Source organism: Etheostoma spectabile, chromosome 4, assembly GCF_008692095.1.
Source record: "Etheostoma spectabile isolate EspeVRDwgs_2016 chromosome 4, UIUC_Espe_1.0, whole genome shotgun sequence".
Taxonomy (NCBI): Eukaryota; Metazoa; Chordata; class Actinopteri; order Perciformes; family Percidae; genus Etheostoma; species Etheostoma spectabile.
In genome coordinates this window covers 22,803,933-22,828,596 of record NC_045736.1, presented here as the reverse complement: position 1 = coordinate 22,828,596, position 24,664 = coordinate 22,803,933, and the positions used below count along the sequence as shown (strand labels likewise).

Below are 24,664 nucleotides of genomic sequence, written 5' to 3'. Positions count from 1 at the left end.
GGTGTGAAGGCAGCTTTACCACAGAGCTTATTTTCTGCGACTCTGATTCATGGTCCCATCACTCTGGTTTAAATTACTATAATATTGCCTCCCTCCATATTTCACTCTCCCTTTCTTTGTCTGTTTCTTCTTTGAACCGAGGGCATCATGAAACATGAACATGAAAGACTGCCCTGTTAAGATAAAAAGATTTAAATCAGACGTGAAGCAATGTGTCATGTCTTTATTTTTCTAAACCCTTCTATGTTTCAGAGGAGCTGTGAGTCTAATTTGCATGGTGAAATACACCTCCTCCTAATCTATGGGAAGTGCTGACTTGGTCAAAGTAGAAATCTGTTCTCCCTACAATGTAAAATTAAGCTTTCTTGAACACTGGCAGCATATAAATAATGTCTAAACAATTCAGTAGTGTTGTAAAGTGCATCCAGCAGTAGTCAAGCAATCAGCTGAATGTGCTAAAAACACAATCACAGGGTAAAATATGTCAATTGCACATGTCTATTGTAATCAAGATACAACTGGCAACAAGCTAATACATTCTCTTTCATCTGTATGTTATTCACGCAGTCACACCTTCCTTTTAATCCTTGGTTTATAGGGAAGAAAAAGTGGATTTCAACCTCCTTAAGCACAGTGAGACGCCATTGCAGGCTTCTATATCCAAATACTATATGGTAAATACACCTGGTTAAAGCTTTGTTTTATTTAGAAAGCCACAAACTTTGGTTCAAGAAAGAGCTTCATCATTTTTATAATTTCAGGAAAGGCCCATGCCAAATGATGAAATGATACAGAACGCATAAGCTGTCCTTCAGGGTCAAGGAGAAAACATAAAATGTCCACTTATTAGGCACTGAATATTATGAGCTCATAATTTCACTGTGTTGAGTGTAAGAGAACCTTAAGACAAAGGGAGAGAGGAAATATTCATGGCTGTTCTGGTGTTGCATTCCCAATGTGACAATATTGTTCTGTGCTTCCATGAAATAGGAAGTCGTCAAGAGATGAATGGAAAAGATGGACGAATACATTCAGAAATGTGAAGCAGGAGAATTAGCAGAAAAAGAAAACATGGTTTTCTTCACTACCAAATTCTCTGGCCCTCAGATGCTTTGTCAAGGAGATGCAATCAGGCCTGCAATGCGTCACTCACACAGCCGTAGGCAGAGACATTCACAGCTGCCTGTCAAAATTAGGGCATTGACTCTAAATGTAAATGTGTAACATTTCAGCTTAAAAACTTCAGTTGTTATTTGTAACATTTTTATACAGAATTCAAGAGGACTACAGGCAGGTTTTGATCTGCATCAAGGCTGTCAGTGCAGTGAGTTGACACACAGTGAGTTTGTGTTGGCTTTATTACACACTAAAGTCTATGCATCTGGATATTGTGCAAACCCTTGGAGTTTCACAGCCAGATTGGATGGGAATGTTTACCAACTTGTCCCTTACTTTGCCTGTAATTCAGTGCTGGTAAGGTAAATTACAGTGGGTTTCAGGCCGTACAACCAAAATACATGAAGCTAAAAATGCTAAAACATTCCATAGAGCTGGGTGGAAATGTACAGCTAAGTGATGATTCACTGTGGGCATGTCTCTACAAGTGACCCCTTTCAAATTACACAGTAATCTAATCCAAAATCAATACACAAATTAGTGCAGCCTTAAATTAAAGAATGTATAGTCAAGTATATCAATATCTGCAAAGTTGATTACTGGGTTTATGTTGACCAGTATAACTTAGCAGTGCAAAATAAAAAATTTCATCTATTCTTAGGCAGATTGGCAGACAGTGGGAGGCTTTTTATACCAGGAATAAGTTATTGCTTGAGTTTATGTGTCCATGCTCGTGTGTGCGCAGGGAAAATGTATGAGGGCTTACTTGTTTTTGTGTGAGCACAGAGACATTTTCAATAATGTCTTGCCAGTGCTAATGCTGAATGAGAGCAGTGCGGCTGAAACAAATACCTGTACCAGCTAACTGTGGAGGAGTAGATAGATGGAAGCAACTCTGTATCTCTGCCCCATCATTGATAAAGAGCATTAGAAGCCACTTGACAGAGGGCGAGTCAGAGAAAGGGACGCAGAGAGAGGAAAAGGCAGTAAAGAAGACGTAAGAGGGGAGAGTGAGAGTAATTGGAGATAGTGTGAGAGGTAGAGAGAGAGAGAGAGAGTAGTAAAGTTTGGACTCAAGGACTTGGCAATTTGTAGCAGTTAGTGCCTCTTCATAATACTAGGAGGAGCTTGAGAGCAGAATGAGCAGTGAAATCTACTCACACTCCAGTTATTAGAGTAGAATCCTTACACCTTGCAATTCATTTTCTAATGAGTCGAATTAAAATCCAGAACAGCAAAGAGTAACAAATGTGATTGTGCTGAGGTGTTGACCCTTGAACATTGTGTGTGCTGTAAGGATTTGTTTACCATGAAGGTGGTTTGAATGGCACAAAAGGCTTATCCAAAATCCAGTAATTAGAAATAAATTATCAGTAGAGATTAATTAATTTATAGACATAATAAATGTAATATAAATGAAACCAAACTGCTGTGTACAAAAAACTACTGATAGCAAGCTTGTTCTTTTAAATGCACAACTCAAGCAAACTGTAAAATGTTTAGCCTATCACTGTGTGTACAAGACTGTATTGTTGGATGACATAACAAACAGACCTTTTACAACATAAATATTGATGAAAATGAAAGAACAAAAACATTGTGTTGTACACTCATTTATGGACACACAAAGTTGCTAACCCTTGTTTTGAGTTGGTTTGACTCAAAGCACATGACTATTTTGCCAGGTTTGTTGATGAGGTGTAAACTGTGCAAACACAGAGCAAACTAGATTAGCATGAAAAGCACAAAATTAGGCCTGGGGCGCACTACATTATAATTGCATGGTATTAGCTCCACAGACTCTTACTGTTAGAAAAAGCTAACTGTGGGATACTAAGAACTATGTGTACCTGCTAACTGTTCAGCATGCAAAGTCCCGTCTCAGCAATCAACCTAAGCCTCCTGTCACATCATATTTCTGCTTTATAAAGTAATGTGGTGTGATTATATGCTACAGAGGTGCTGTAAAAATGAAACAGAAACAGTTCAGAGGATTATGTAATCAATGTACTGTATACTACAGTAACCATATAAACACACACGCGCATGCACGCACGGACGCACACACATTTTATTGAGTGTGTATATGTAATTTAAGCCCAGTCTCATGGTAGTTTGTGTCGTTTTTTTTGTATGTTGATAACAAATTTTGAAGTAATGTGTTTCAAGGGTAAGCCTATTTCATGATCCCGAGTAGTATTGAAAAGAAGAAAATCTGCGCAGGGAGGTTGGTCGAGGCAGTGGATGGGTGAATCAACACAGGACTTTCACCCCGGAGACTGGGGCATGCGTCCCGCATGTTGCAGTTCCTTTTCACGTTATTCTCTTTGACGTTATTCTCTAAACACAACCGTCCCATTGTTGTCGACGTGTCCTGGTTGTGACGGTTCCTTTCCCCGTTTTTTTTTTTCTAACCACAACCGTCCCCTTGTTGTGGCCGGCGTGTGGTGTTTCATTTCCTAGTTGCGGGCCACAGAGACCACAGATGGTGTCCCAGCGCGAGATGTTGTCACCGTCCCACGTGGCCTGTATACGAATCAATAAATCAAAATAGCGTGACCATTTCACAAACTGGCGTAAGAAGATTCGCTAACATTCAAATACCACATAAAGGCAAACATGATGTCCTTAATCACATCATAATTATTTACACATACCATTCTTCAGGGTGAAAGGCCACTGATGTCACTGCCTTGTTCCATAGCCACATTTAAACCTCAACACTTGATCATGAATACACATTTTTGATGAAGAACTAAATGAAGTTGACTAACAGGCTTACATAACACCCCTGCTGCAGTAGTCACAACATATTCTAATGAGCTGAATGAGCCTCAGTGTGACCTCTCACTGACTTCTGTGCTCAGATAAGTTTCTGGTCAGCCTGAATACCGTTTTTAGACAGTGAGGACAATGACTGGTGTGCTGCATTAGCACACATATGAGTAGACAAAGTAGGGTGAATGAGGTTAGGTTTATCATACAATTGGATTTTTGGAATTTGTGAAGTACGCTAAAAGCATTTGTATAAAACTTCATTTGCTATTTTTAGCAGCTTCAAAAATGTTAATGCATTTGACATTTCAAATGTTTTAGTGCAAGAGATCATAGAAACAGCTCCACAAATAATCTGATATTTATCCAGTAAAAGGATAGAGCACTCTCAGAATACAATCACACACTTTTATCTTTTATTTTCAGACCTGCAGCAGAGCACTTTGCACATTCATGGTTACTGTGGCTGTGATGCTTTTGTCCTTGAGACACAGTCAACACTCAAGTCTCACAGGCATTTTTGAAAGGTCAATAGATGAAAATATCTGATATTCTGGGATTGCTGCACATGGATTGGATTCAACTAAAAATGAATAAAACAGTGTCTTGCATCTAAAATTTAAAAAACAAACCAAAACAAACCCTGTGGTGTTAACAGAATATGTTAAATAACAGGCTGCACGCCAATTTTAATTTACCCAAATGCTATGATGTTTTCAAATTTATCAGGAAGTGTGTGTGTGTGTGTGTGTGTGTGTGTGTGTGTGTCTGTGCACTGTTTCAAATAAAATATGCTACACAAGAAGACTACCTGGTCATACATCTCCACATATCTCCAGTACAGAGTTCTACCTCAAGTTTGTCGTGTCAGTGCTGCAACTGCAGTGAACTATTATCTCCCAGCATGAGCAACCCCTGAAGGATTAACCGGCAATCCTTCTTAAATCTGCCCTCATCGTAAAAAAGCGTGACACAAGCTCTTGAAGGGATACTGTTGGTGCAGCACAATTATAATAACACCAACAGGCACTGTCAGGATCCCATCACTACCAAATATGAAAGACTAACTTCACCAGCTAGCTCTACCCTAGGGTTTAAATGTCAGACTGTCACAGCAATTTGCTAATCCTGTTGCAGATGTCATGCTGAGAAGTTGAGTTCTTCCTCTTCTATTGTTATGTGGCGTTTCCTTTAAGTGTGTTAATTTTCTCCTACAGAAGTGATTATTCCTTTACTAATTTCTAAATTAGAATAAACTGATCCTCAAAATGATCAACTAATCAAGACAAAAAGGGGCCAAAAAAAAAGGTGAGCCTGACGGTGGTGATCCATTTGACCATGCAACGCTTCTGTTGCGCCGCGCTCCACTCTTTTCCTATGGGTGACGTCAAACGACTTCAACGTGCACGCAAAACATTCCAGGAAGGTGGTGCTGCATTTGAAAAAATGCTGCGCCTCAAAAAAACTGGCAAATGCGACTATCCAGTAGAAGTAGAACGACTATCCAGTAGAAGTAGAATGACTATCCAGTAGAAGTAGAACGACTATCCAGTAGAAGTAGAGGAACTATGCAGTAGAAGTATATGAAAATCTTTCAAACTGACCTTTGTCAATCTGAAATTAAGACAGATTCAGCAATTGTATGGACTATTTCTTGCCTAAAATGTTTTCAGAAACATGTTTCAGTGAACTTTTTTTTTTAAATATGACATTTTATTCCATCTGAGCCGCCATGAAATCTTCAAGCAGCCAGACCCACGAGAGACATTTGTCCAATCAGTCAAGTCAGGGACGTGGAGCATCAACCATGGATGTAATGTCCAGTTGAGATTGTTCATGCAAGCTAGTACATGATATCATGCAGATAAAAACCGAGTCAAGTCAGTGTTAGTCTGTACCCACATCGTTCCACTTCCAGGATTGCTCCGTTGCTGCTGGAAATTTGACAGAATTTTACTCTTTTCGGCCGGGTGTTCGTCTCCTTCCACTTTCTTTGGGTTGGAATTTTAAACTCGATTTGTGAGTACTGTGGTTAATTGCTCCTCATATCTCTGCCGGGTGAATTCAGACAGCTAGCTAGACTATCTGTCCAAACTGAGATTTCTTTTCCACGACTAAAACAACTTTTGAACGTACACGTTCCACCAAAATAAGTTTTTTCCTGAGGCTATACTGCATCGGCACCGCGGCTCTGCCCGGTGCTTAGCGCCACCTATGATGATTTTGATTGGTTTAAAGAAATGCCAATAAACCAGAGCATATTTTTATCCCATTGCGGAATGCTGTGTGGATTAGCAAGACCTTCCTCTGTGTGCTGTGGAGGAAGGTCTGGCAAGGCGAGACTACATCAGTGTTAACAGTTTAGACATTCTCATAGAAACCATCACTGCCATGGTAATCCTCCTATTGCCATTTTCAAATGCTTTAGCAGCAGAGCTGAAATAACTTGAAGATAACAGGTGAATCATTTTCATTTGGGGACATTTTTTTGGAAGGAGAATTAACACAAATCAAGCCTGTATAAGAATCAGCAGTAGTTCAGAAAATTTGTGTCTGTGAGTCAGCAATGACGAAATCCAGTCTTGTTAAACCATACAACTCCCACATGTTCAACGCATTGCCGATGGCAAGATGGAGTCAGCATAGAAACAAAATCTGATGGTTCCTTGTGTTGTCAGGACATGGTCCAGGTCATTATATAGGGCAAAAAAGAGGGCAGTGGCAGTGGCAGGATGGGAGGGAGAAAGGGAGGTGAGGAGGCAGAGAAAGGGAGAGGAGAGAGAGAAAAGCAGTGAGTGCATAGAGAACAAAGGAGGAATGAAGCAATAGCGTTGAAAGAGACAGAATCTAACCTTGGAGCACCCTAGCATTAGCTTGCACAGAACATAGCAAGGATTTGAGCAAATCAAAGCTTTCCACTTCAAAATAATCCACATTTGATAGCTTACTATCAGCCAAATTGGTACAGACAGGTCCAAAGCTCAATAGTCAAATACATGCACATACTCCATGTATCCAGGCAAAGGCCCATATAAACATGCAAGTGTACATCTCTTCCTCCATCCTCACCCGCAAATACACAAACACACACTTGACTCTGCCTGTCCATCACCAGAAGGGTACCAGTTCACCATCATGCTCGCACATCTTTCTATTTTCTCTGTCTAACAAAACCTGTCATTCTGTCAAGACTGCAGATTAATCAGAGCACAGTTTACTCCTCAAGTCAATTTTACAGAGGTAGCGTTGAAATAGCCTGGCTATTTTTGGTCTCGGAGTGTATGTGTGCAAGCATCCTTATGTGTGAACGCAGTGACCATGTTTGGCAATTACCACAGTCAAGACAGGCGACACATCCATCCACTGCACTACACACCTCTGGATCTATCTGCCTGCCCTCCTCTTCTGTGGAGGACTGCATTACTTCTCTTCATCCAATACTTTGTCCTCTTCATCTTTAAGCATAATTTATATTTCCTCCCCTCCTCTGCTGTCTTTTCATCGGATCAACAGTACCCAACAGCAGTACCAGCAATTAGGTCAGCCGTTGGCCTATTTAAAGCATGAGGAACTCAAGGCCTAGATTTGCTTGGTCACTTAAAGTGCTTATATTATGCTAATTTTCAGGTTCATAATTGTATTTAGAGGTTATTTCAGAATAGGTTTACAGAGTTAAATTTTCAAAAAACATCATATGTTTTAAAACACATTGCTGCAGCTCCTCTTTTCACACCACAAGCCTGTCAGAAGCAGAGTATGAGGGCGTGCCTTGCTAGCAGCTAGGTGAGCATTATAACGTGTTAAAAAGTGACGCACAACTACAACAGAGCTGTTTGGAGCCGTTAGTGAACAGTGTTTTCTGTTGGAGATGGTAAGTCCTTTTGGGCTTTTTCACTTTGTAAACTTATTACATGCACAAAAAAGATATATAACACAATAAAGAAAAGGGAAAACGGCAAAAAGCATAATTTGAGGTCTTTAACAACATCAAACACAGCAATACATTTCACAAAGGCAAAATGCACAAAAAAGCTTTAGGCACAAAATCATAAAACTTTGCCTAATTTTAAAGGTGTGTCAGAGGTCAGAACGTGGACTTTCTGTTGTTTTTTCGAAAAGATTGAGTGAGGTCTTACATCAAATATGCATGGGCTCATGTGGCAAGCTAACCACCACGGACAAGTGCAGAGTGTACTGCTGTTGTGAAGGTCAACCATCTCTTACAGTATCTTTGACACACACAGTGGGTGTCCAGATGGCTCAGCAGACTTAGTAGCACTTGCCATGTCAGGAAGTGTGAATTCTGCTTATGACCTTGGTCACATGACATGACCTGTGAGATGTTAAATAAGTCAGTGGATTGACTGAAGCACTAAGCCAAGCAGTCTAGGAGAGCTAATTACTGTCATTGAACGTAAAACAACTAGAGTGACTTAATGTTTCGAAACTGTCCTAAACATTACCACTTCACAACTCCGCTTCTGTATGAGGATGCATTGATTTTTAACCACCTTAACAAATTCCAACAGTCTTTATTTAATTACTAATAAAAAACAACTTCTAGTATTCTTTATTAAGTTTTGATATTAGCCATCCATCAGGCTAATGATATCATTAAAATATACTTAAAATTCCACTGCACCACATTGTCACTGCATGGCTCAGTTAATTGAAACACTTCAATGTGATGAACTTATTGGCCATTACCCTGCTGTCGGGCATTTACAATAATGCTCCACTTGTGGCTTAAGTACACAAAGTCTTATTCTAATCCTACAGTATACAATTTAATTCTTTAAGTTATTACAACCGTTTCTACTGCATCCGATAGCTTGTGGCAGTGCGGCTTCTGTAGCCAAAGACTGCAGGGGGAGGACAGGCAGTAGTCTCTTGTAACAGTACTTTAATGAGCAAGCACAGGTGCTTCAAGTGTATTTATGGGAAAATGGTCCGTTTTCCACTTGATCTGCCAGCTAAATATTCTACATTTCTTTTTCTTTTTTATTCTATTCTAGTCCATCAAGTCAACATTTTAATTTGCCCAATACCTTGGTTTATGACCAGATAACTGGAAAACCAGTGACTCTCCCATCACGATAAACTAAAACTAAAATGTTACCATTGTCATTGTGAGTACAGTATGTCAGCATGCAGCATTAGCATTTAGCTCAAAGCACCACTGAATCCCCTACTGTACCACTAAATACAGCCTGACAGTGGCTGTCACATGGCTGTAGACTCTTACACTCCACACAATGTCCAAGAATCAGATCCCTTTCCCACATGTAGCACACAGCAGGAGATTGTAAGTAACAGATGTGTTCTCACTTACTGAAAATACTGGTTTTGTTTAGACCATAGACTGTAAAAAATAATAATGTAAACTCTTTATTGATCCCCTATGGGAAAATAACAATTATTTACAATGGATGAAGGTTCCAGGCCTGAGAAGTGAAGCACATGCAGAAGTGCCGTAAACCTGCCTTCTATCTAATTTCCAGCAGGGAGGGACTCCACTGGTTGCAAAAAGAAGCCAGCTTGCATAGAAGTATATAAGAAAATGACCCTACATCTCACTTGATTTATTACCTCATTAAACATTTTCACGAGTGTGTTGTTTCAATCGCTAGCCTTTTTCAAAATGGCATAATGTTCATTTTGTAAATTATGGTCCCATTTATTTTAAAATAGATGATAAAGCAGGGCATACTTTAGGGGCGTGGCTACACACCAATCAGTCAATTATGGTAGAGGCTTAGCAATGCATATCCATGGCACTGTGTACCTTCAAAAAGCTGTGAACTTGTTTTTTTGGGTGTTGTCCGTAACTTCGTCTTAAACTTTAAACTGTGGGTTTTTACTTTATCAAAGCTTATTGTACATTTTGGTTGCCAAAAAATGTGTCTTGTTCAGCATTCGGTGGCACCTTGCCAACTGAGGCTGGTAACTGAAAAGAAAGTCTGCTGGTGTTTTGTACTGCCGTACATGTAGATTTATGGCGTCAGTAGTCGTTGTTTGCCTGCAGGTACAATTCCACAACTTTCGCTTGTCAGCTTGGATGCGCAAGCTTCAAAACGGCAGTCCACAAACCAATGGTTGACGTCATTGCAGCTACGTCCACTATTTTTACAGTCTATGATTCAGATGAGGGGTAGTAGAGTGTGTAGCAGACCGGACATGACACAGATTACACCGCCTCACAAAAACACAAATCCTTGTACATGTTTACACACACATGCACACAAGACCCCCCCAAGGCAAATAGCACTGTCAATTCAAGCTGTTATTCACACTAGGTACTATAGCGGATTCAGTGGTAGTCCTCTTCTGAAGTCAATTGATTCACCAAGCTTGTGATTTAGCATCATTCCCACAACCAATATCTCATTCTTTCTTTTTGGCCTGTCACAGTCAGCAAACAATGGGAGGCGTCATTGATGGGACACAGGGTATGACAGGTGGCTAGACAGATAGAGACCACCAGTCATGCAGCTAGTACAACATCTTACGTTGCATTATTTCTGTGCCATATACAATTTTTACATGAAATGTATTTAACATGGAGGCAGCGATGACAAATGAAATGCAGAATGAATCAGCAATCCTTTCATCCTAAAAGCCATTAGTCTGTTTTTATTTCGTTGTATAAACAAATGCTCATGTTCACGATTTTATTATAATCTGCCCCGTAATGGCATTAACTTACATGGGGCAGATTCAAGATGGCTGTATGCAGCTGGTAAGGCTCACAAGCCCACACGTACAATAAGCACAAAAAAATTAGGTCATGGCACTTAATATGGAGGTTACTTGATTCGAATGAGATAGCACAAAGAATACACTGAAATGACAATATTAATATTGCCTCGCAGTCATATGCAGAAATAAGAAATACAAAAAAAAGGGTTTTAAGTTTTAAGAGTTAAAGTCAGGTACTCATTACTGTGGAGTAGGAATATACAGTTTAAGTAATTTCCATTTGTGAGTACTTACAAATCAAACTATTATAGAGTACTAAAAAAAACACAACTTTCTTGCCATTAGATAAGTTGACTACCCATACAGCTACCGTTGCTAACGTTATGTGGCAAATTCAATCATAGAGTAGCCCAGCACTGCATTGTTGTAAGGTTATAACTTTACCATATGCATTGGCTGGGGTGGCTACTTGAGTAGTCATGCCCGTCCCTACAACAAATTCTATTATATGAATCATTTCCTTTCTTGCCACACAGCAGAATACAGCAGGCATCAGTTCGTTATCCATTTTTAGAATTCAGTGTAAGGTTTGGCTTGTCTCTGTGGCAACATTTATCCTCCAATTATATGCCTGGCCTCTTCCACTGTCACTGTTGTCACTGGTCATGGTGTGCTTACTACTTCCACAGATGCAGGTTACATAAATAGCATGATCTCATTAACATCACTGTTTTTATGCAGTGTATTCATGAATGTGTTTGTTTTACTACTCTGCTTTATTTTCACAGTATTTAAGACATTGTTAAGTGAAAACATCAATTACAATATGCACACTTTACTTCTACAGCCGCCACAGAAAAAAACACATTTGACCTGTTTCATGTATCCAATAAAAAAGTAACAGTCTAACAGTACAGTGGGGCTCGAAAGTTTGGGCACAATTTGTATTACTGTGCATAAAGAAGCTAAGAAAAGGTGGAATGGAAAGGATCGAATGGAAAAATCTCCAAAAGGCATCAAATGACACATTAGACATTTGCATATGGCCCAAAAAGTTAGATTTTATTTCCATCATTGAACACTTTCAAAATAAAACAAAAAAATGGCATCTGCAAAAGTTCATAGCATGCACCGCCCCTTTGGAAAGCTGAGATCTGACAGTGTCATGGATTGTTCTCAATCATAGTCTGGAAAGACCAGGTGATGTCAATCTTAAGGTTTTAAATGTCCAGACTCATCTGACCTTGCTCCAACAATCAGCACCATGGCTTCTTCTAAGCAGTTGTCTAGAAAACTGAAACTGAAAAAAGTTGACACCCACAAAGCAGGAGAAGGCTATAAGACAATAACAAAGTGTTTTCAGATGCCAATATCCTCTGTTTGGAATGTAATTAAGAAATGGCAGTCATCAGGAACAGTGGAAGTTAAAGCAAGATCTGGAAGACCAAGAAAAATATCAGACAGAACAGCTCAGAGGATTGTGAGAAAAGCAAGTTTGACTGCACGATCCATCCAGAAAGACCTGGCTTTTGTAAGGAAGAATAGGCAAATATACCTCAAACAAGAATTGAAAGACTCTTGGCTGGCTGCATGAAGCGTTTACAAGCTGTGATACTTGCCAAAGGGGGCAGTACAAGGTATTAACTCTGCAGGGTGCCCAAACTTTTGCAGAAGCCATTTTTTTGTTTTCTGTTATTTTGAAGTGTAAATGATGGAAATATAATCTTGCTTTTTGTGTTTGTCATTTAGCTATTGGATGGTCACATAGCCCCTGATGTGCTATTCAGGCCGCGCCTTCAGACTGCCACGACCCACATGTACCAAGCGGTTGAGGAAGAGAGATTGCGACAACTACAGCCCCTCGAGGAGAAAGAGCCCTGCAGCCTCCGCTGTAGCTGCACCTTCCCAAGCCCTGGCCCCTGCTCCTCTGGCGACCGGCAGCCGCCCTTTCGACTATGCCCTACCATGGTTTGTGAGACTCTAGGCCATTCAATCAAGACCTGCTTATAATTTGACTGGCATAGATAACCTTGGTAATCTCCTGTGACTGGATACACACTGAGTGATGCAAGGCTAATATTACAAACCAGAAGTTAATGGATAGTTGGATGGCTGTTAGGGTTACATTCATGGCTGGAGTTGTCACTATCTCTTTTTATGAAAACAAGTGATAGTATTTCTTTATTATATCATTTCACGTAAGAAGACATTTTAGGGCCACTTCAGAAAGCTTAATATTAACGTCATATTCTGTCTGTTAAAAATGGAAATGAATGGTATGTTGAAGGCTAATTAGAGAGGGGTAGATGCTTTCCTGTTGTAAAACAGTGCACTTAAGAATACCTTTTATTTTTTTCCAAAGTTCAATGAAAAATAATCTACATTTCAAGTAGAGCCCAACTAATAATAAAACAAATAAATAAAATAATGTTTTTGGTCATTACAGATATATTGTTGTCTGTGTATGTCAGCCAATAGGTAACACGATTTCAGTATATATTTAAGTATTTCAGGGACTTATTTGAAAGTTTCCTTGGTGAATGATGGTCAATACAACACATTGACTAGCCAAAGGCCTCTGGTAACTTGGTTATAATCAGTGAAGTGAAGTAAATCAATCAGTGAAGTCTATGATGCATCTTGTTTCATTTAAACAAATTTAAAAGGGCATTATCCTTTAATCTCATGGAATTGGTACTGTGTTGGTTAAAAATAGTCACTATAAAGAGAAGAAAAGGCAACACAGCCTTGATTGACATTTGTAGTTACAGATCAAAGAATAATATATAGATTTATTAATATACCACATTACGTATGTGTTTTTTTCTCCTGAGCTTTAGCACTCACCATTTTCACTCATTTGTTTTTTGGAACCTGGCAGGTTCCATGTCTGACTATTTATCTCCACCATCAAAACATATCTTCTTTCCTGTTTTTCCTCTGACTCTGTTATACCCTTTATTAGTCACCTACAGGTCTGTGCTGCTGAGGACTCCAGTAATTACTCCAAAACAACTCATTTCCAAAGCCATGGCCGGTTTATTTTTATTTAAAAAAACACAGGGCATGGCAAAGTGTGCAACAAATGTAAAGAAGAATTCAAAAATCTAAATTGACTATCAGAATGCAGATGGTTAAATTAGCATACAAATGATAAAGAATAAAGCACAAGAAAAACATTATGAAAAATTTCAAAAAATCTTCTTGGTTCAAATATATAGCTTAAACTACTGTATGTGTAGTGACCATTCCAGCATGCATGCAGCCAAACATAATTGCATATGCATAGCCTCACATACAAATAAACAAGCACATTATCTCAACATGCACGCTAATAACAATGTGATTCCATTGAGAGATCAGACAATAAATCAGTCTCAAGAGCTGCAAAAACTAATCAAAACCCAAATAAAGACTCAGGTCTAAACAACACTTACACAGCCATGTGTTATCTATTAGTTAAGTCTTGATGTAATAGCAAACAATAGAATGCAATCAGAATCAGCACCACGTCAGGCAATTATTGAGGGAAACCAAACTCTCTGTATTCTATTGCAGCTTGGTTCCTTTAGTCTTTCCAGTGTCATTCATTTGTGCCACACACTGTTATTTCTCCTGTGGTGAAAGTCGTATAAGTTAATATACAATTTGTGAGAGAAAATCAGCCCACTGGAACAATGCAATTATGCGTCAAGGCTTATCCCAGCCAGCATGCACTGTATTTAGCTGTGAAGTAATAACCTGTGACCTTATCATATAAATACAATCCTGTTTTGCTTCTTTCTAATACTAAAGGCTATACACAAAATGACTTTAGGTGTTCTTAACACCAATGAACACAACGTGATGAAATTTCTTTTTATTTGCTGGGCAGCGAAAGCCAACTTGGAGGTCAAGAAACGGCTGCCTACGAATTACACTTCAGCAACAGAAAACACATTGAAATAAACACACACACACACATGCTGAGAGAAAAAAATTGGAAAAGAAAAGTACTCATCTACTACCCTGAACATATCACTCAGACATCATTAAGTATCTGGCAGGTTCTGCTGTGTCTTTATTATATTGCAGTACTTAATTAAGTTGCAACGTTTTAAATGTCCACTGAATGCTATAATTGATACCTTTCCTGATATGTTAGTGTGTATCAATATTCTTGGCGCCACGGTCACTCAAACTCTTACACACACACGCACGCACGCACACAGAGTGATAGAGATGAAGAGAGGAAGAGTAGATATTTCTTTGTGCAATGGAGAGTAGTCATAAATGTGTTTAAAATATGGGATATGGGATTTAATGCTTACTGTTTGAAGAAGAACATGAGTAAAATTATACTCTTACAGGAGCACCACAATGGGTTTTACTAATATGTATTACAACCACATCAATGTTACACTGTGCTTATTTTTTAAAAGAGCTTACTTGATTCTATAAGATAGCAACATAGGACTTTTTAAATATAGATACAGATAACATTAAATTGAAAACACAATGCCTTACTCTTTTATAGTGACAGAAAATACAGCAGGCCACTAATGGGTTGCTGTGAGGAGAATGAGAAAGATAACATAAACCATTAAAATGAACAGAGAAAATATCCTTCTTTACATTTTGATTTCTGAGCTAACTACTGTGATAAACTGTAATCAAGGGTAACAACATTTTAGAAGCTGACAATGTGTAATTTGTCAATCAGACCAGTTCTTCACCTGCATTGCACAGTAAACAGATACTATGCAGTATTCACAGACAGTATATAAGTAATCTCATTACATTGTGCATGTGTGTGTGTGTGCAAGTGAAAGAGAGAGGGAGAGATGATTACCAAGGTATTCTGAGTAGATTAAACAAGTAAACTGACCAGAAAGGTGGGCCTCTCTCAAAAAAGATTGGCCTTCTCTCTGCTTGTTTTTGTGTCCTTTAATTTCATTTTTCCATTCCACTTGGTTCTCTAGTGGGGGGCCTTGCATCTCAATGAGGCTCTGTCCAGCTGGGAAGTGGTCTCACCACTAATAAAGAACAATTCTCTCACGCTGTTAGGAAACTGGCAGGAGAGGAGAGGGGTGTTATCTAACGTTATCAGGGATTGTGTGTGTGTGGTAGGGTTGGGGAAAAAAACGATACAACATAGTATCGCGATATTTTCCAGGCGCTAAGTATCAATCTTTTATTATTTACAGTATGTGTTGGTCAGTTTGTCTGCTTGACAATCCCATTTTGCAGCAATAAAATTGAAGTGCTATGAACAAACAGAGAAATGTATCATTTTAGATAAATAAATTTAAGATGTTGACAAAGTTTCCTTTTGTTTGAAAATGGAGAAAAATTACAAGGAAAAAAGGTTATAAATTGCAGAATATCGCAGAATATTGCAATATGTTTAAAATATTGTATTTTGGCATAAGTATCATGATGATATTGTATCGGGACGCGTCCGGTGATTCCCACCCTTAGTGTGTGGTGGTTTAAAAAATGTTACAATACATTATTATACATTTCTTGTTCTTGAGTTAAATGTTTGGACCTCTAATTTTAGTTGTAACTTAAAGGAATAATTTGATAATTTGGAAAATAAACATATTTGCTTTCTTGTCAAAAGTAAGATGTGAGGATTGATACCAATATTTCAGCTTCTGACAGCTGAGGTAAACAGGCCATGATGAACACACAACTTACACATACTGTACAGACTTGCACATCTGAAAACTGAAACCAAACTGAAACCAAAAACAGATCTGGATCGCCATGGAGGAAATGAGCAGAGCAACACAGAACTGGGAAAATGATGGACAAACTAATTAATGAGAACCTTGCAGGTTTTCCTTTTGTATGAGGCAACAAAACAGAAGTAGCTTGACGAGTGACTATTGTGCATTGGCACATCGCAATGTCGATCCCAAAACGTATCATGGAGAAATAGCTTTTATCTACCATCCAACTCTCCACATTCTCTGCTGTGGGCCTGACATGGACGTTTTCTCTCTGCCAGGTTCCTAGGTCTGCGCGCCCACCATTATGATTGAGCAACTGACAGCTTGACCTCCTCTCACCGAGACACATCTTTTGACTGCAGCCATTTTCTCACCATAATATTTGGCAATGGGCCTTTGCCTGCCATAGACAGGGGGCTAGTTGCTGAGGCTATCATTCACAGCACAGAGGAGGAACGGATTAAGGCCACTGAGAAAGAGCAGGAGAGAGAGGGGTCTGCATCTTAATGCAGGGCTGACTGTGGAACAGCCTTGTTATGAGGTGGCTCGGTGGAGAGGGACGAAGATGCAGCGGCTGGGTGGGTTGGCAGTTGGCTGCTGGTGGGAGCTGGGGGATGGGATTAGGGTAAGGAAAAAAAGGCACAAGAAAATTAAGAAAAAAGGGAGAAGGGTTTTAGTTCTCACTCTAAATGTTTTAAAGTTTAAAAGCCCTTGTTGTCAGAGTTGGAACACATACTGTAATCAGGGATAAAAGAAATCCCTGATGTTTAGACTGGCAAGGGGTCTTAGTTCTAAGTTTGTTGAGGTCTAAGTTGACTTTTGGATATTAATAAACGTAATTTACCACGTTCGCACACACAGTACATATGTACATGAGGACACACAAACAAACATAACATAGATCATCTTTACTGTTACAGCATTTTACACACCATTGGCATCCTTCAGTCATGGCTATTTGCTTTCACACTCTGTTAGGTTACAGTTAGAATCACCTCAAAGAAAAAAATCTTTCACCCAAAAAAAAAGGGGTTTTTTGGACAATCTTTTTACTACAAGGCTAATATTGCTGTACCAGAATTTAATCCACGGCCCGACTACCAAAAAAATAATATTTCGGGGTCTTTTGTTTGTTTTAAGATACTGGGGAGGCATTTGTTTAGACAAATAGTGAACAGCTGACAAAACATCAATCCTTTTTTTTCCATTTGCTGGTTGGATGTAACCCCTGAGGCCCTACGGGCCAGAGGGGGGACGGCAGTCGGGTGACGCCCAAAGAATAAAAACAACTTTCTTTAGAATTTTTAGTTCAAAAAACCAAATAGAAAACCCCCCCCTAACCCTTCCCAAAGTGAAACTTTTGTTGACCTAGGGGGTTAGCAAAACTTTAATTGTCCAGCGATTTTGGAAATGAAAAATTACCCTTGGGCTTCCACAGATTTTGAGCTTTGAAGAAAAAAAAAACCCGTCAAGGCCCAGTGTGTAAATCTTCTTTGGGGATGCCATTTTTAATGCAGCCAGCATTTTAAAATAGGGCCCAGATAAAAATTTGACAAATCAGTATGCAACTTTGGAATAAAAACTTTTTTCTGTCTGACCAATCCCACATGGATTTTCATTTAAGATTTGCTTTTCTGCGCTGTCTTTTCAAACAAATTATTTTTTCAATAAATAATTTTTTTTTTGCCCAAAAGTTAAATTTTTTAAAAAACACCGCAAGAGTAATCAATACAAAAACCCTGCCAGTGAACGTTTATATTACCAACAATCCACAATTTTGCAGAACACTTTTGTTTGACAAATGGGGTTTTAATTCCTCCCTAAATCCTTGATTGTAGGTACACAAAAAATTCTTTTTTGCAGTGTTAATGAGCGTCACACTAACTATGGTGGCATGTCATGTTGTTTGCAGAATTACAACAGCCTCTGTGGTAAAGCTCCCCTTGCCAGCCTGATGTTCTGCCAACCCTAGTATCCTAGCGCAGCTAGCATGGCTATTAACTGAGGGCATTTGAAAAGAGGGTTTGGCAACCATTCCTAAGCCTGCCACCTTCGGGGAAGTAAGACATCAAGTTTAATTTAATTATCTGGAACAAACTCCCAAAAAACTGCAGGTCTGCTGCAAATGTTGCCTTTATTTAAATAACTGTTAATTTCTTATACTGCACTGTAAATTTTATTCTCGTATTTTATCTGTTTTTAATTTTTTAATTGTTTTTAACTGCTCATTAATGTTTTGTGTAAAGCACTTTGAATTGCCCAGTTGCTTAAATGTACTGTTTGTGTATACCAAGGGAGTACCGAGCATCCACCAGTAACATAGCTCAAGCAGGGCGTCCGTGGTTCGACTGGTCATGACTGTTTTCCAAAGATGGCGCCTGCCTGTATATGCGAACGGTACTGTCTTTATAAACTATCTTTTTAATAAACTGTCTGTACACTTACAAAGTTCTCAATGCTTCGGTTTACAAGTAGGGTCCCTCATTACGCTAATGTGGAAGTGTGGTGCTATTTTGAGCGTTGCAAGTGGTTTAAAATAGCAATTTATTTTTACTCTACCAGTGCTCCAAAGACTAGCGTTAAAAGCTAATCAGAGATAGCTTGTTTGTAGAGACACATTCAATTAGCTTGAAAACATATCCCAGAGAACAGTCAACTCTGTACACGTGTGTTATTAACACGTAGGTTCATTTTGTGTTGGAATTCTCCCGAAAAGGTCCGAGCGAGCCTGTGCTGAAATTGTTGCTAACTTTGGGGCTAACCCACCAACCCCCCTCACTTTAATCAGCAGATAGCAAGCAATACACAGGCTCTTGAGAAGTTGGAGCATTTATTCACCGCCAAATAACCTACCCTGTATAAACACTCCTCCGCACAGCCTATGCACTAGGAGTTCACAACTTCTATAACCCATTTTATTTATAAAAAAACATCTTAAAAATACTTATTTAAAAAGAAATCCCTGATGTTTAAGACGGGCAAAAGGACAACTTAGGCAGGGCGGGCCGCCCAGTCGCAAGTCTTGCACTGGCAGAAATCCTGTCATGATATGATATGCAGCGGAGGTTTCATATGAGCAGAGAACACATTTGAAATGTCAAGATCACTGTCGATCATGATCATTTAAAGCTTTAGTGCGTAACCTTTTGATAAAAATAAATGTCCGTCACGATTACGTAAGGCTTGTATCATGTGGACGCGAAGCCAGTTTTGTTCATTACTTAGAATTCCTCATGAGGGCGACAGAAACTGTGCACTATAGCTTTAAGTATGGGAAGCCAAAATCGTTATCGAGCTGATTTATTCAATTTATTGTGCAGCCCTAGCTTAAGACAGCTAAAATGTGAAAGCGTCACAGGTTAGAGCAAGTGAGAGACAAAAGTAAGCAAAACCAGGAGGAAGAACTTCAGCAGTAACACTGACCTAAACTTTTTGTTTTGGTTACACACCACTTTGTGACTGATAGTGTTACTTATAGTGTGTGGGAATTGTGTCATGAATTAATTTGATTGACAAACATTTCTTTCATTCAGTTCTATGATGCTTCATTGCAATCACTGCAGTTTCCTAAACAAATTAGTGATAGGGACTTTGCTTAGCATAATCCAGTTTTCTGACAATATTATTTTTGATTGACTTGCATCTCAACTAGTTTTTGAAAAGGAGCGACAGAGTGTTGTTCAATATCCTACAGGATTTTTGGCAAACAAAGAGCAAAGGGGGGAGGGGGGGGTTGCTTAATATTTTCACTGTGTGAATTATTCTGTTTTGACATCGCTGGTTATGCCTGCCAACTGCAATTGAAGGTAAATAAACAAATGTGTTTTTCTTTTCTCTTATATCAAAACAGGCACAGGCTCTTCATCCAAAACAACCTGTAACAATATTGTAAATAGATGCAAGGCAGTGATCTATTTCTAAAACAACTTTATAAAAAACAAGTAGAAAAAGGACATAGATATGAAAGATTTGGTTTCTTCTGCAGACTCGGTTTATAACTGTGGGTTATGACGACATCCTATTTCTCTAGTGAGGCTGTTTAAATATAGACTTCTGCAACTTTATCTGTTTCTGCAACTTCAGAGTCTGGTGATACATGATCATAGACTTCCTTTTATGTTTTCATCCTTGAACTTCAGCACCAGTGACATCCACTTTTTATCTTTGACCTTTTTTATACGACGCCAACATGATAACTCATATTTACCGCAGTACCATTAAAGCATCCACTTAAATATTAATTATGACTGAGCCCACACACTTCAAAAACTCCCAACACCATGGCGTACTTTCTGCAGAAACACAAGAAGGGAAAGATCTTTTTTGCATTTCCTCTTATTGCTTTCATCACTTCATTGATGCAATTTGGTGTAATCTAGCTCCTGACTGTTCAGTGGAATACACACCTCTGACTCTGCAGATATTTAATACAGGACTGCTCTATACATTATAAATGGCCCTCTGCAATATACCATCCTTCTAAAATGAAGCCACTGCGCAAATAGAGAAAATAGAAATGACCTGCCCTTGGAAACCCTCCGAGGTTTGGAAGTTCTATTCTGGTTCTGTTTTATTTCTGTTCATAAAATATGTCACATGAAACACATGCATTTGTAATATACCTAAACAAACTGATAACCTACTATGGTCAAAGAGCGAGGTCATCACGTACAGTAAACTACAACTCAAGAAGAAGTGCAGAATGTCAACACACAAACCAAAAATTAAACACAAAGAATCAAATTGTGACACAAGATGATGCATATGAGAGGTAAGTGCAAAGATCACAGACGTTATCAGAAAATAAGCAATATGGCTGTGGGCTGGTTTGCTTCTTTTTGTGTGTGCACATGTACATGTGTGTGCAAGTGCGACAGAGACAAGCAGAGAGGGCAGAGTGCCGCTGAGAGTGATGAGATGCGATGAGACACAGTTTGAGTGCATACTAGCAGGAGAGAGAGAGAGGTAGTCTGTGTGAAAGTGGATGAGAGAGCAAGAGAGGGAAGGTGGACATAAATGGCTGTGAGTTTGCATAGCCTGCTGTATTTTGTCTGTATATCTTTTTTTTTTGCAGCTGAAGAAAATTGAGGGCACAGCAGTTAGACTGCTTTTCAGGTCACTCAAAAAGCTGTGCGGAATGGGTGAATGAGCTAGAACTAAATTCATTGTTAATTTGATGGAATTAAAGACACTGCAACCTACTAAACGATCCAAGCATGTTGTCACGCATCAAGGGATTACAACTTGTCTCATGTCATATAGTGGTGCTACACTGGAGTTGATTTGATTAAACTGTTGGGAAAAATACTATTGACTATAGATTAGTATCCCTGGCTTAGCACAGCTGAATCTGGATCAGTTAATGGTGTTGCATCCTTTAAAGTACCAAACAGAGACGGCCAGATTCTTTTTCATATTCATAATAGTAACCCTATGCTTATCCTTTGATCTGGCCCTGCTCATTCATGCTGTGGGAAGTGAGTGACTGGTTAGTGGAAAGAGCTGGACTCATTTGAGTTTGTGGATTAACTCTCCTTGTAAATATAGGACTGCGAGTCTGAGCTAAATCATTGTTTCTGGAAGCAGGCTTAATGATAGAATGCCATTTTTTTCTAAGTAGTTGCAGTAAACTAATCTTCCACTAAATATAATGTTTTTAAGCCTCCATAAAACACATGGCGCATCTAGTCTGTCACAGTTCTCCGTTCAACAAAAGATTAATGAAACACCTCCTGGATTCCTTTCTTTCAAGTGTGTCTGTGCTTTGGTAGTTTTACCCAATAAAATGATGCCTCTTTATGTTCAACACTGAACAATAAAGACATAACAAGTTGCCTGTTTCCGCTTGGCCACCTGACATTATGGCATTCTATCGGAAAATTTAGAAAGTTATAGATGCATAGTGTCTAGTGAGACCATGAGCATAAATGATAAATGGTAAACTCAAGACACCATATCACCTCTGGAAGTGCCAATGGCAATGTGAGGTTTTGTTATTGTGGCACAAACTCATATTTTACGACTTTCTTTGTACACCACACACACACACACACACACACACACACACACACACACACACACACACACACACACACACACACGCATACACGCACACACGCATACACACACACACGCACACACGCATACACACACCACCACACACACACACACACACACACACACACACACACACACACACACACACACACACACACACACACAGGGAACTAACCCTGCAGGCTGTGATAAACATCATGCTAAACCCATCTGACAAGTCGCAATGTCAACAGCCAATTAGATTACAAACCTCCATTACGCATTTCTTTTACTGTCAATATAATATTGGTGAGAAAACCGCGGAGGATGAGCTTCATCATTTCATTCACACATCACAGCATCACACAGACAGATCGCCCACTGTTGTGTTGTTTCACCACATACACACCCTGCAAACCCGACGTCCTGTAGAGCCAGTGGCATGTTTTTTAAGAAATAGCCTGCTTGTTTTTTAAACCCGCAAAGGCGCAGTGTATATACTGACTCCAAAACAGAGTTTGAAATCAGAAGCCTATGAGTCACCTTCCCACCCACTTTGTAGCCTACGAAATGTTCACTGCTGTCAAACATTTTTCACTTAATACGTAAAACACACAAAGGTATACATTCAGTGGGCTATACGTCGGCTGCTAGACACAAACATCGACCAGCAATTCAACAGTTTTGGTATCCGTGGAGCCGTTTTACCTTCGGGGGAGAGCGCCTTCTGGAAATTGAAGAAGACGACTCGGCAGATTTATCCGTGTTTTGTCCGTAACTTCCCGAGCAGGGCATCTGTTTTTGAAGAGGCGTTGATAAACAAGAAGAAGAAGAAGAAGAAGAAGAAGAAGAAGAAGAAGAAGAAGAAGAAGAAGAAGAAGAAGAAGAAGAAGAAGAAGACAAGCGTTGAAACCCGGGGCTTGTCATTTGACGCCTTATTTGTCCAGTGAGTTTGTGTATCTCCGACGGGGAGAAAAACAAGAGCCCCGGTCCACAGCAGTCTCCATTACCGAGCTTTATATTCACCTCAACGTGACGAGAGGGGGACTGCCTCCGTCTGTCAGGCGAGCCGGGAGGATACTGAGATGCTGCTGAGAGAGCAAGAGAGAGAGAGAGAGAGAGAGAGAGAGAGAGAGAGAGAGAGAGAGAGAGAGAGAGAGAGAGAGAAGAGAGAGAGAGAGAGAGATATGGCAAATCACAAGTGAAAGGCTTCAGTGTATTTAGGCTACCAGATATTCATTTGTAGTTATTTGTACTTTACATTACTGTAAAAACTAAGCGAAACCATGTTTTGTTTTAGAAATTGTGTTTTCTACTGTTTCAGGCAGGCATTGGCGTCCATTAATTTCCATTTGATATTGGCAATTAAATAAACGCAAACTTGCAATTTGCTTGAGCTGTGTAAACCATGACATCTGCATTAAAATGGTTATTGATGGTTAGCAAATTAGAATTGCAGTCCGATAGAATTTGGTGACTCACAAAGACAGAATAAAAAATAAAAAAAATCATTTAAAGAGATGAGCAGAGGCCAAGAAACACTTTTATAGTCCATATGAGTCAAGCTCCAAAAACAATAGATCCTGCATTTCCCATAAAACCATTAAATGCAGCATGGTAGACCCTCCCTATACCTTATCTTTTCAAATCCACACCCAATCCCCACAGTTTGTAACACATGCTTTCTTTTATAATTTTTTGATAATGTTATTTAATCATAGCAATGATGTGCCCCTTTAATTTTGGTCCAAGTTGTATTATCACTATGAATCTGCACATGAAATGCATTACGGAAATGATAACGCAACTTGTGGCAAAAATAAATGCAACCTTGAACTTGTGATGAATTACACAACATTAACTTATTTAATAAAGTAGCATACCGAGCAGAAATGAATAGAAAACCAATGGCTGTCTGTAAGTGTAGTTAACAAAATGTTCACCAAAAATGCAAAATGATTTAAAGTTTAAGCTTCAAGCTTTTCAAGCTCACGTTTAATATCATGGGTGCATTGGTTAGGTACCATTAAGCCTATTTCCTGTAAAGCCAATAAGGCGTATACAGTATGAAGTGAAGTGAACTGAGAGAGGGAGAACAACATATGTATTCTGTCCAATTTTCTTCCTGTATGATGTGTTGGTTGTTGTTTCACATTAAGGGAAATGAGCAACCATTCTGAACACAAAACACTGTAGATTTGCCCATCTGTTCTTATCAGACTGATCTTTCTGTACAGGTAATGTAATTAATCTAGTCATCCTCTGCTTTCTATGGAGTCTGTATGTTATGCCAATAAAGCACAGACTGAGAACTGAAAGAG

At 39.1% G+C, this 24,664-nt stretch overlaps 1 protein-coding gene across 2 annotated transcripts in view; it reads right to left on the bottom strand.

Moving 5' to 3' along the window:
- Positions 1-23,401, bottom strand: part of dlgap4b (discs, large (Drosophila) homolog-associated protein 4b) — a 126,266-nt gene extending 102,865 nt beyond the window's left edge. For both annotated transcript variants that reach the window (XM_032513471.1, XM_032513470.1), the window contains exon 1: positions 23,052-23,401. The gene's annotated coding sequence lies outside the window, so the exon portion shown is untranslated. The remainder of the gene's footprint in view (positions 1-23,051) is intronic.
- Between the last annotated feature and the right edge of the window lie 1,263 nt (positions 23,402-24,664).